Source organism: Hipposideros armiger, unplaced genomic scaffold, assembly GCF_001890085.2.
Source record: "Hipposideros armiger isolate ML-2016 unplaced genomic scaffold, ASM189008v1 scaffold_3, whole genome shotgun sequence".
Classification (NCBI taxonomy): domain Eukaryota; kingdom Metazoa; phylum Chordata; class Mammalia; order Chiroptera; family Hipposideridae; genus Hipposideros; species Hipposideros armiger.
This window is the reverse complement of record NW_017731353.1, coordinates 4,419,864-4,434,134: the sequence shown is the minus strand read 5'-3', so window position 1 is coordinate 4,434,134 and position 14,271 is coordinate 4,419,864. Positions and strand designations below refer to the sequence as shown.

Below are 14,271 nucleotides of genomic sequence, written 5' to 3'. Positions count from 1 at the left end.
ATATGTGGGATCCGAACCGGGGCCCTCTGGCATCCCAAGCCAGTTCTTAACCAACGTGCCACTCGGCCGGCCCAGAACAGTCACCTTTTAAATTAGAATCAAGCATATCATTAACTCAAACAAAACTGTATAGAGAAATCTGAAAGATAAAATGGAATATATTTTTGTCTATACTGTATAACAATGCTGTTTGGCACTATTCTGCTCTATGACAGTAATGTTCTTCTTTAACTATGATCCAGTTCATTCTTTTCCTTCTCATACTTAGGAAGGTTATGAAAAAGGAAAATTAAAAGGCATAAAGCTTTCAGGTGAAAAGATGCTCAAAATCACTAGCCATCAGGGAAACGCGAATTAAAGCCACAATGAAGTACCCACTAGAATAGCTAAAATAAAAAATACTGATAATACTAAGTTCTGGCAAGGATGCCGGGAGTTCTGGTATGTGAGGGACATAAAATGACAGTCACTCTACAAAACAGTTGGGCAGTTTCTTATAAAATTAAACGTACACTTATCTATGACCCAGTAAGAAACATGCCCAGGTCTTCGCCCACATGTGGAACGCTGAGAAAAGGCCCTACACAGGAGATCTACACAACCTGTGCCCTGGAGCCTGGTAATGCTACCTTACAGGGCAAAGGTGTCTCTGTAGCTGTCATTAGTTAAGGATCTTGAGATAAGATTATCCTGGTAGGCCCTAAATGTAATGACAAGTGTCCTTATAAGAGGGAGGCTGAGGGAGATCTGACTGAAAAACAGGAGGAGGACAGTAACGATGGGAGCGAGAAGCTGGAGGATTCGAGGAAGGGGGTCGGAGGCCACAGTGTGCTGGTGGCCTCCAGAAGCTGCAAGAGGCACGCAAGAGGCTCTTCCCCAGAGCCTTTGGAGGGAGCAAGGCCCTGCTGACACATGACTGCAGCCCAGTGATGTAATTTCAGACTTCCGGCTCCAGAACAGTGAAAAGTAAATTTCTGTTGGTTTAAACCACGCGGTTTGTGGTAATCTGTTACAGGAGCCCCAGGAAACGAATACGCTTAGTGAGTTGAAAATTTATGTTCACGCAAGACGAGGCAAAGGTTTATAACAACTCTATTCATAATCATCAATAACTGGAAACATCCCAATGTCCTTCAATAGATGAATGAATAAACAAGCTGCAGGATATCCGTATAATTGAACACTACTCAGCAACGAAAGGGAACAAACTTGTCATATGCAGCACTTGGATGGATCTCAAAGGCATTATGCTCAGTGAAAAAAGCCAGTATTAAAAAGTTAAATACTGGATGGTTCCATTTATGTGACATTCTCAAAATGACAAAAAATGTAATGACAAGAGCATATCAGTGACTGCCAGGGGAAAGGGGTGGAAAAGGTGTGACTGCAAAGGGATAACAGCATGAGGAAAGTTATTGGGGCTCTGGAACTATTCTGTGTCCTATTGTGGTCGGTGGTGGTTCCAAAAATCTAAGTTCTATTTATAGATTATTCTGTATCTTTTCTTACTAAATCAACACTAGCACAGTAACAAGACAGAATGAAATAACTTTTTGAGCTGGAAAAATTCTCCAAAGACATTTGGGTCAGCCCAGTTTCACTACATAATTAAATGCAAAGTTAAGAACTGTGGAGTCAAAAAATGTTCCTACATGGAAAGCGTCTCAAAGAAATTCTCCTGCTCTCTTCATCCTACGGCTAGTGAAGATGGTGAAAAATAACTCGGCTAAATGACATAAGAAGAAAAGAGATCAGGCCGGCTGAGTGGCGCGTTGGTTAGGAGTTGGCTTGGGACGCCAGCTCTGAGCAGCAGGACCTGGGCTTGGATCCCACATGAGGGCCGGTGACGCTGCGTCCTCTACAGCTAAGATGGTGAACAACAGCTCGACCTGGAGCTGGGCTGCCGTGAGTCGCCGGCTATGGTGTAGGCTGCAGTGGGGCTGCAGTGGGCTGCTGTAAGCTACCGTGAGCGGTCGGCAGCCAGCGTGAGCTGCCATGAGCCACCGTGAGCAACCGTCCAGTGGCCGGCAACTGATCTGCCTCAGCCGGGAAGAGCGCAATGATAATACCAACATGGGCCAGTGAAGCGACGGCCTCCACAATTAGACTGAAGAACAAAAGGACAGCAACTTGTCTGTCCCCCTCCCCCAATTCCCCAATAAAATCTTTAAAAAAAGAAAAAAAATGATAAGAGACCAAAAGAAAGGGCCTGGAAAACCAATCTGCAAATAACCAGCAGAGCATAATAAGCTCCTTTACATTGACAGATTCCCAGAAGTCATGAGAATTATCACAACCAAAAAAAGAAAAAAAAAGCAAATATTCTGGGAGCCCAGTAAATGTCTTAGGCTTGTCCATACAGTGAATCCTTCTGACCAGGGAAAATTAAAAGCTTGCTTTACTGTGTAATTCTAGGTTGGGTTGATATCCACACACCCTTACAAACCTCAGAGCTTACCTCTAGCAAACTAACCACACTGTAGCACACACCAAACTGTGCTTCCCGAATCCATTTCCCATACAAGTTCATAAAAAAAACCTATGCAGACTCCGAGAAAGGCCGAAAAAATGAAGTGTGCTAACCAAGAAGCAGCAGATTTGAAGATGAGATAATCTGTCCTGAAGAAACAGTAAATTGCAGGCGGGGGGAAAAAAGAGTGGCTGTCTGGCCTGAGGACGCTCCCTCCCACAGCAAGAATGGCCAGAAGGCCCAGACAACCAGGAAACCCTCAGGGAAAAGCATCCGAAGTGCCATCTCACGTGGCCACAGGGCTGGAAAGATCTCTACAGCTCCCATCCTCCAATCACCCTACAGGAAGTACCTTTCTATAAAAGTGTGTACAGTTCAGACAGGAATTTTCTTGAAGAGTTGCAGTCTAGTGCCATCATATGTTCAGCTACAACTCACGGGTTTTATAATTAATCACCAACGTGTACAACCATGCGGCAGGCACACTGCTCGTCACAACGGTGTTTCTCCTCGAGTTTATTCCTCAATCTTCCTCCGCTTTCGTCCTTTTTGCCCTGCTCCTTATTACTGACAGGTATATTATGCTAGAAGTATAAACAATAGCAGCAATACTTACTATTTGTTAGGGGCATACCAAGTGGCAGGCACTGCTAGACATTTTTTATTCATTATCTCATTTAATTCTCTCAGCAGTGGTACAATCAAGGTAAGTACTATGATTCCCATTTTCGAATCAGAACTCAGAGACTCAGAGAGATTAAAAAGACTTACTATACTCCTAGCACCTAACGAAGCATGTAGCAGAGGATGTGTTCAAGTAAATCTACTAAGTCAGTGCTGGTGTCTGCCATCACACTGCTGGGAAGTGGTAAGCGAGGCTCTGAATTCAGATAAAACCAGGATTCTAACGTCACCGCTATCTCCCTGTTCGACTAGGAGATAGACACAGAAGCAGGAAATTGTCAAGGGACAAAAGAACACCTATTCATTCTATAGTGTGTACTTTCGTTTCTGGAAGGCTTGGTTTAATACACTGCCAAGCCTTACTTTTCCAGGTCCACTTTATTTATCTGATCTTCAGTTTGCTGGGAGTACATTCTACTCTTTTAAAAACAGAATTTGAACTACAATCAAACAAGTAGGAAGTTAATAATCGGACAATTCTGGAGTTCCATAAGATCAAAAATGCCCAATTTCAACACTGACAAACATTTTCCCACATGCATTTCAGAGAACAAGAGCTGAGGTCTGTTATCAAAAGAATTCAGGCTGAAATCTGGGGGAAGAACTTCAGAATGAGAAACCTAAATGTGAAAGTCATTTTCCCCTCATGCTGAGACTGAAATGGAAAATTTCCTATCAGAAGCCATAGATGTCAGATGGGAGGAGAAGAGAAATAAGGAGAGTTAAAGGGCTTTACTATTTATTTGTTTGCTTTTTATTTTCCTTCTACAGAAAACTTCAACATATATATATATATATATATATATATATATACACACACATACATACATATATTATTTGCTTACTCAAAAATTTTTTAAGGATAAGGATGCAAAAATAGAGACTGTTCCTCTACATAATGGGAACTACCAGAGCGTTTTAAGCTACAGAACCCCAAACTTAGATTGCATTTTAGAATGAAGGCTCTGGCATTATTTGGTAACTTTTAAAAATAATACGTCAAGCACTCTGCACAGAGCCTGGCACTGAGAAAGCACTCACATAGCAGCTATAACAGGCAAGGAATGTGTGACAATACCTGCTGTCTAAGATGGGTTATTTCTATGCAACCCATCACCTGTGAAATCAAGTGACTGCCTCCAGCTTTCAAAATGTACTTCAGAAGATACGAGAGTCCTTTTATTGAAAGGGCCTTGCCTTTCAGCCAGGAGAAAAAAGTTTTCAATATAGTCATCTGTGTGGCAGAAGAGTATACTGCCCAGGGCTAATGACTGAAAAGCCACGTGTATCCCATCAGTGGACACCCTCAAAAGGACACCCACCACAGCTGGTGCATGTAAGTTAAGGAGTAAACAGTACCAGTGCTCTTCACCATGGCCATGTTTTGGGTTCAGCCCAAACCAGGGACAACCAGTTAACATACATACACGACACTGTAGCCTTGGTGGGCCTACGAATGAGCCTTGCACCACCAGCAAAGGACTAGCACTGTGGGGCAAATGGCCGGGTTCCTCCCTCTTGACGACTGGTCTAGAAAGGGCATGAAGTCCCCCACCAGGGAAGATCTGGGCCAGGCGTACCACAGCCCCTCGGCTCAGGTGCTATGCAGTGGCAAGTAGCTGTGGCATCAGCAATTCCAACCAAGCCACTTAGCCCTCCCCCTAGGCCCTCATCCTTTTCACTGCATTTTCCTTTTTTCATTCATGGTTTATTATTTTTTTATACACTTTATAAAAGTCCAAACACAAACATCCTTCCCCCAGTCACTGAATTTTTCTTGCCTCACTCTTGCTTTTCTCTGCACTGGGTTGTACCTGTGGACAGGCGTGGTCTTGCCCCTCTCCTGTGTAACCCCCAGGTCTTGGCAGAAGCACGCACTGCAGCAGGGTAACTGGTATTCCTCCCTCCACCGTGGGTGCGCCGTGGCTGCTGTGGGTGCCGGCAAGTCCCACGGCAAGCACTCAGGGCAGAGAAGCCAGCTGCTCAGCTCGGGACATCTGCTCCTCGGCACAGAGAAGTGGTCGCCTCCAGTCCTTTCCAGCCTTGCAACTCAAGGACATCCCAAGTGCAGGGACACGGCTCTTCAGACTGTGCATTTGTGGCCATTAATTACACAATTCGTTATGAATTTACTAATCACTCTTCCACAAGTCAATTCAAAAAACAATTCAATTAAAGGGTCATGAGTTACCAACTCTTCTGATTCACCGTCAACATCATGATTACACATTCTCATGCAGCAATGACGTAGGCTTGCACAGAAAGAAATTGAGGATTTCCTCAATTTATAAAATCCATCCAGTAACCCTGACTTCATAATGCAGAAACACTGTAACCCAAATGCACCCTGAAAATTGCTCTTAGGACACCCACATTTTCCTTACTTTATGTATCACTTTGACTAGGAGCAGATGAATTTTCATTTGAACAGGAATTAAAGTAGCACTGATCATGTAAATTGAACCGCAAATTAATTTCTGAATCAAACCTTCCTTGAATAATTCATAGAAATGTATGCTGTTTTCATAGAAAACAATGTACAATAGCTACTTTAAAAATAATATTCGTTGTATTTCCTGAAGGCTTTCTCCATTATACCCATATTTTAATTAAACTTTTTCTTCAAAAGCCCTCAAAAAAATCTGGAAACACTTTGCACTTAGGTAACTGACAAGGGCATGATCATGAATTAGACAATGCCAAGGAGGATGCTACTAATTCGGCATCATATGTCATGGCCAAGCCAAAGTAACATAAAGCTACACAGTGGGCTTGGCTTATTGCTAACAAACCACATAAGAAATATACTTTTCTGTATTTCAAGAGCTCTATTTTCACTGCTAGGCTTTTGAAAGGCTCCTAGATCACCAAAAAAGATAAATTTCTCTAAGAAAACAAATTTTCCCTTCCATACTATCCACTAAACAATAGAGTGTGTTTTGAATGGGGGGGGGTGTAATTACTAGCACTACTACTCACAACACCTTGTTCAAACCCTTTTACGTGCTCACCTTCATCCACACAAGTGGCCTCCTCCCAGCAACAGCTCACATGTGCTTCTTAAACAAACCTTCAAGATATGCTAATAATGATCAATTGTTAGTTCTCAGTTTTTCCTTGTTAAAAATATCTGAAATTTTTGTTGTGTTAAATAATTTAATATATTAAAAGTGACTGGATATAGAAAGCACTGAATATAGAAAGTACTAACCAAATGCTACCTGTTATTATTATTAACTTAGGTAAGGAAAGGCAAACACTATCATATGACATTTCATTCCTTCTTAGGCAGTGTTCTGAATGTATCTTAAGATAGGAGATTCTTTGCACTGGAACTTCTTTTTTGATTTTCCTGCTAATCGACGTCATTCCTCAAGAATGGATGCTGTCTGAGGTCAAAGCTACCTGAAGTCAGGCAAACAGTGGTCAGGAGCAGGCTTCAGGAAGACACTGGAAATGAGCTGAGTTTTTCACCAGTCTTTGCTCCTCGGGCAGTAAGAACCAGCACTGGCCCTTGACTAGCTTTACAAGCTGCCCATGGCTTCCTTGCCATGCAGCCTGCAACACTAAAAGCTCCTTAAACTATAGATCCTATGTTCTTTAAACATGGCCCAGGGCTTAGCGCAGCAGCTCGCGGTGCCACCTGCAGGAACAAGCGGAGACCTAGGAGCAGCTGGAGGGCTGGCACTGCCTAACCCAGCCAGTCCCTAGCAGAGGCAGGGGCTAGGCCACACCATCACCTCAGGACTGGTCTTAAAGGCAATGTAAGTAACATGTTATCTCTAACAGGTGATGTTATCACAAGGTAGCGCCAACAATGTGTGTGTGTGTGTGTGTGTGTGTGTGTGTGTGTGTGTGTGTGTGTGTGTAATACCTTGGGATATAATTACTAGTACACTGCAGTAGGGAGAGGTAAGGAGATCTTCATAAAACAGGATTTTGCCAATTTTACAAAACAGAAGTAAATGTGAAAGTGGTATATACACTAAAGAGCAACACAAATATAAGGAACTGTAATATTTGTCAATGGAATCTGTCATTTTTCTTTCAAAAAATGGAAAGGGGAAAAAAACTGATCAGGTTAAAATGTATTACTTTTTCAGCGAAAACACTGGCAGCACAAGTAATAGTCACCCCAAATCAAAATGGCTTAAACAATAAGGAAAATGTATGTCACCTAATTTGAAGTCCAGAGATGGCAGCAGCCCCACACTGTCCCTGTTCTCTCACCCTACCCCGCCCCAGCACTCAGCTCCAGCCTGAGGCCAGCTACCCTCATGGCTGATGCCAGCTGCTAGAAGCAAAGACTGCCCCACGCTCCACACAAAGGAAGAAAAGGCCTTGACTTCCCTCACACTGGTCAATTGAGGATGCCTGTGATTGGCTTGGACCAGGGATGTTCAATCCTGGCTGCCTGTCAGAATCACTTGGAGGTTTTAAAACAAAATACAAAAACAAAACAAGGAGACACTTGCAGACCTTAAGGTCAGGGCACTCTCCCTATTGGAGCAGTCCCTCCCCTCTGCAATAGGTCCCTCCACCTTTGCGATCTTCCTTTTAAATGAAGTTTCCCACTGCTACACAACAAAACAAAAAAACCAAGGTGCAGGCATCTCCTCAGATTAGTTAGGTCAACCCCTGGGGGTGGGACCTGGACACAAGTCTTTGTAAATTCCTGAGGAGGTTCTGAAGTACAGCCAGAGTGGAAAACCACTGAATCAGGGCCCCTCTGGAGCCCGGGGTGGGGCTGTTCCTTGAGATTCACGGGGTGAAGGGGCAGAGTGTAGCGGACGCTACATGGGCAGCCAACCCGGCATTGCACAGTTGCCTATTTAAGTATCTGGCACACCAAGAACCTGGTGAGATAGGTCCCAGAAAGATAAAGATTCCCCTTAAGCACATTAAAAATGCTCAACCTCACTCATAAGAGGGCTACCAATTAAAACCATATTAAGATATAATTTATCAGTTTGGTAAAAGTCCCAAAGTTTGACAACACACTCTGTTGCTAGGCTTTGCAGATACAGCCACTCTCGTGCACAGTACTAGCGATGGGAGTATAAAAGCTAGTGCAGCCCTGATGGAAGGGAACATGGGGGTAACATCTACCATTACAGTGTCTATACTAATATCTATCTACCTACTACTGTTAACCTACTAATGCATTAACCCTTTAGCCCAGCACTCTCACTTTTAGGAATCTCTCCCACAGCTACACTGGCACAAGTTGAAATGACAGATATAAGGTCTGAAGACAGGAAATAACCCAATGCCCAGAAATAGGGGATGAGTTGAAAAACCAATAATACTTCCAAGATAATGGGATACAATGTAGCCATAAGAAAAAGGAAGATATCTATATTCCAATATGGAGAGATCCTGAGGACATAATTAGTGAAAAACAAAAAAAGCACAGAACAGTATATATTGTATGCTATCTTTTATGTAATAAATATATATTTGCAAAAACAACAACAACAAAAAAAAAACACTGAAATGATAAAAAAGAAACTAATAAAGCTGGTTTCCCAGAGGCAGTAGTGGAATAAAAAGGACAGAGGGACTTGGATGAAAGCAAGCTTCTCAGAACATTTGTAATACAGCCTTGTAATTTTAATCAGAAAATGTATTATCGGGGTCAGCCGAGTGACTCAATTGGTTAAGAGCATGAGCTCTGAGCAACAGGTCACTGGTTCAATTCCCACATGGGCCAGTGAGCGCTGCCCAAGCTGAGCTGTCGCTGAGCTGCCAAAAGGTTGCAGGATGGCTCAGCTGGTGAGAGCACGTGCTCCTAACAAGTTTGCCAGTTTGACTCCCTCATGGGATGGTGGGCTACACCAACCTGCAACTAAGATTGAACACGGCACCTTGAGCTGAGCGGCTGCGAGCTGCCGACCGATGGCCGGATGGTAACTGGACTTGGAGCTGAGCTAGCTGCGCTCTCCACAACTAAGATTGAAGGACAACAACTTAGCTGTTCCCCTTCCCCAATTCCCCAACACTGTTCCCGTTCCCCAATTCCCCAATAAAACCTTTAAAAAAAAAAAAAGAAAAAGAAAATGTATTATCTATTCAAAATGATTAAATTTAGTTTAAAAATAAATTTTAAAAGTGGCCATAAGGTTTGTAGGAAAACTTATAGGTCTTTAAATTTTTGAATTATGAAATTAAATTCATTAAAGCACTGAATTATAAATTATAAAAGCATAAATAAGGTATGTTTGTTACATATTACCATCTCTGAACACCCAAACATCAAAGGGTAAGAATATTCAATAGAATATCAAAAACATGTTCCACAAAATGGTGAAAAAAAATAAAAATTTTGATTAAATAAATTATAAATCTAACACCCCCTCATTTCAATGTTATGAAGATTTTCAAAAGGCATTCATCTATATTCAAAAGGTAATGTTCTTGAAAGAAAAGATACTCAACCTATCAAGAAACACTTGATTTCAACCCAGCTCTACAACAAATCAGCCATGTAATCCTAAAAACACTACTTTACCACCAGGAACCACAGCTTTCTCTACTGAAAAACAGGAATAATGTCTATCCTGTAGACACCACAGGTCCAAAAAAAAAAAATCAATCTTTACACATCCACAAGAGACACTCTTGGCAATTCAGGATGCTGCAGTATTGCCAATAAAACCATGAATATGATATTGCAGTAAAAAGTACAGAAGTTTATGCTGAATTTATTCAAAACAAGGATAAATCCAGGAGTTGTTTGTTTTGTTTTTAGATTCCACATATAAGCGAAATCATACAGTATTTGTATTTCACTCAGCATAATGCCCTCTAGATCGTCCATATTGTCACAAATGGCAACATTTCATTCTGTTTTATTGCTGAGTAATATTGTGTGTGTGTGTGTGTGTGTGTGTAAGTGTGTGTATAAAATCTGCAACTTTCTGATTTAGAAAAAAAAAATCCAGAGAAAGAGGATTTAAAATTTTTAAATGAGTTAAAATCATTCCCATGCAAAATCTGAATTTCACCCACCTAAAAAAGATTCAAACTAATCCTATAGAAAAATGTAAAGTCTTAATTTCATGAACTACTGAATGTCCCCTTACATATATAAGACACGTACATAAACATGTCTCCCTTGGGGACATCATCCATTCTCATAGCTCTAAATACCACCTATAACCCGATGACTCCCGGGCTCTCTGTCCAGCCCTGAATTCAAGCTTGTAGACCCAGTTGTGTATCTGACATACCCACCTAGATGCCTAATAGGAACATCAAATGCAGCATGCCCCACAAGAAGTTCCTGATCTCCACCACCCTCTCCCTCCCCAAACCTGCTCCTGTAGTCTACATTTCAGTAAAAGGCAACTCCGTTTTTCCAGTTATTCAATCCAAAAACCTTGGAGTCACCCTGACTTCTCTCACGTGCCACAATCTCACATCTAATCCAAGAGCAAATTTAGTCAGCTGTGCCTCCAGATGTCACAGAATCTGACCCTTCGCCACTGCCAACACCATTCTCATCTAGATTAGATGAGAATGGACTCCCCTAAGTGGAATCCCTGCTTTTTCCTTGGCTCTCCTTCAGGACACAGCAGCCAGAGAGATTTATTAAAGCATAAATCAGGGCCTATGACTCCTCCCTCAACATTTTCCAAAGGCTCCCCAAACCACATGAGTGAAAGGCAAAATCCTTGCAATGGCCAACAAGGCCCCCGTCTTCTCCAGTCATTCCCCCTCCACCCCTCCATTTTATCTCCTACAACTCTCCTTTTGCTCTCTCTGCTCCAGCGAATCTGGACTTGTCCTTGAACGTGCTAAGCAAGCTCTGCCTCAGAACCTTTGCACCCTGACTCCCACTGCCTGAAATGTTTTCACCCCATTATTTCCATGGCATTTCCCCTTACCTCCCTCCTTCAGGTCTTTACTCAAATGCCACCCTTTTAGTGGGGCCTCTCTAGCCACCCTAAAATCACCGCCCCACCCCAACATTTCCTATACTGTGCACTGTTATTTTTCTCCTCAACACCTACTACCATCAACATACTCCATATTTTACTTATTTAGCTTATTTATGGTCTGTCTCCTCCCACCAGAATTTAAGTTTTAGGAGGGCAGGAATACGTTTTTGGTCATTAATGAATCACCAATGACTAAAACACTACCAGGTACATAGTGTGTGCTCAACAAATATTTGTTGAAGAAAGAAAGGAATGCTAAGGAAAAGGGGTTTACTAGTGAATGTTTTCAATCCTGTTTTACCAACTCTCCTAAATGTGAATTTTCTTAGTCAAGCCACTGAAATTTGGAAGGAACATATGGTACATGAAATAACATCATGGTTTCCTTCTTTCCCCCTACCTGTGACTAGCCCTTTTGACCCTGAATGATCCTAGCCAAAAGCTGCCATGTGCCCACTCCTTTAAGATTCACCACGACACAACATTATTCTTGGCTTCCAGAGTCATGTCTGATCCAACGCTGTAAGTTACGACTGCAAGTTTTTTAATCCAACCTTTATGGATGTTTACCAACTCTAGAAAGATCAGCCTATGAAGACCCAGAAAAATTTGTAACCCAAAGTAAGACCGTGTTCATGTTCCCCTAGAAAAAGAATGCCCAAGGTCCAAAGAAATGTGTTTGTCTTCAGTAAAACAGGACTTAGGCAAATTCGTTTATAAAAAGGTGCAGCATAGGGCCGGCCCAGTGGCTCAGTTGGTTAAGAGCTGGCTCAAGAGTTTGAGCTCTGAGCAACAGCGGTTTGAGTCCCGGCCCGAACTGAGCTGCCGCTGAGCTGCCAACAGGTGGCAGGATGGCTCAGCTAAAAAAACAAACAAAACAAAAAGGTGCAGCATAGAAGTGACTATTTGACTGGACTGCCATAAGTTCACATTTTAAATCTTTGTATTTTTTTGTATTACAAAATAACACATTTGTTGTAAAAAGGAATCTGAAATATCACAAATACAAAGTAAAATGTGAAAGTTTTCTCCTATTCCACCTAAATCCCAATTTCCTAGAGATAACCACTACTTCAGTCTAAATCCTTCCACACTTTTTTCTGTGCATGGACAAATAAAAATAATTTTTATTTTACAAATAGGGGGCCATACCAAGCGGACTGAGCCCCAAACTGCTGTTTTCCACTTAATCACTACATGGACACCTATCAGTGTCAGTACTTTATAGTATGCTGACAATAAACAGCATTATGTGCCTTCCAATACACTTTCTATAGCAGCAGTTTTTAAGCTTTTTAAATCTTAGGACGTCTTTGACACTTAAAAATGACTGAGGACCCCTATTACTTATACAGGTTATCTCCTCAATATTTACCATATTAGAAGTTTAAACTGAAAATTTTAAATTATTCATTTAAAATTAAATATTTTTATTATTACTGGAAAATAACTGTGTTTACCCTGTTTTTAGATAACTGTAGTTATTCCTCTCTGAAGCTACACCAAGACTTGGTAAATGATAGTCTCTTTATTTTTTTCGTTTTTAGTGGTAGTTTCTCAAAGGTTAGTTGTCATATAGAATCTAAAGCTGTATCAATGAACTTTTGTATTCTGTTACATTAAAAGCCAGTGGTCCATCTTGCACCTTGAATGGATCTTTTACCTGTGTGTGATTCCATAATATTATGTGTTGATCATTTAGAAAATACTGACTCACTGAATTACGTAGATCTTCCAAATAATACATTTCATTATATCAAAATACTACATTTGTAAATATTACCACCAATCTCTACACGATAGTAGCAGATACAAGTTTTCCAAAATGCTAATTTTCACTGGAAAGCTAAAATTTTATCATTGGATACTACCAGTTGTTTTCTTTGAAAGACTCCTTTATACATTTTTTAGTGTTAATAACCATAGTTTGTGGATTGTAGTTTTGTCATAGTTTCAAGTAAAAATGACAGTTCATGAGAAAAGCAGCTAGCTCAGCCTGCAACTCAAACAACTGCCCCAGTGCTCTTCCTAGAGATGACCATCATACCTCAGCACACAACAGAAATGCTTTAGGCGTACTTACCATTTCATCCCACAGAATATTAAAAAGATGTATACACAAGGGTCAAGAGTTACTAAAGTTTATAATACTTGCTGCTTCGTCAATGACTTTCTTAAGTGACAACCAAAATTTTTAATTATGATTATTTTTTACTATGAGTGCATGGCATGAATACAATGGCTACCAGTATAGTTAGAGACTACAGCTTTGATTCAAGCTAAGAAAGTTGCATTACTTCTGCACCATTAGTGCAAATAACATCTTAGTATTGCATTAATGTGCAAACAATTTTAACCCTGGATCCCGGAAGGGGTATCACGACATCTAGGAGACTACATTATACCAGAATAGTTTCCTAGAAGTGAGATTACTGGGTCATCGGTATGCACATTTTAAATTCTGATGTTTGGCCAAAGCTGTCCAGAAAGTCTGTACCAATTTTCACTAAGTCTGTATGATCATAACTAGTTAAAAATGTAAATAATTCACTTTATAAATGCTGAATTTGGGAAGCACCAGAACACAGCACATTACCATATCTGCCTGTCTAAAACCAATGCTAAAATATAACTAAATGTTTTAAGGTAAAATAAAATCCAAGTACCCAGATTTTTTAGATAAGGTGAATATTTTTCTGTAAGAAAGGCAAACCTCAACTGTCAAAAATGCAAGTTCACTGAACAGAAACACCTTCGTTTATTGTAGCCACCTGTTAAGAGGTATTTGTGATGGAATTTCAAAGCATATGCCACTTGCACACATCTTACATTTGCTTATAGGGTGGGTAGGCTCAACCGACATTCTAATATAAAGTACACAGTCTGAAAAATGTCAGGCTGCAGCAGTACAAAGAAAACCCTAATTAAGTGGTTCACAGCCAGCTGTTCCAGACACTGGTCTTAGATGACCCTTAGCTTGAAAACTTCACACAGAATTACGGGACGTGAACAGTATAATAGGCACTGTCAGAATTAGAATGCCAACTATGTCCATAAAAATGTCAGACCACCTTTCTTGCCCCAGATGTCATCTGAAACAGGGAGCGAGGAGGAACGCTCCATCCGTAAGTCAAGGATTACCACTTGCACTTGCATAAGGTAAAATAACCAAAA

The 14,271-nt window shown here is 41.0% G+C and overlaps 1 protein-coding gene across 2 annotated transcripts in view; it reads right to left on the bottom strand.

Moving 5' to 3' along the window:
- Window positions 1-14,271, bottom strand: part of ABL1 (ABL proto-oncogene 1, non-receptor tyrosine kinase) — a 129,977-nt gene that overhangs the window by 113,491 nt on the left and 2,215 nt on the right. The window lies entirely within an intron of this gene.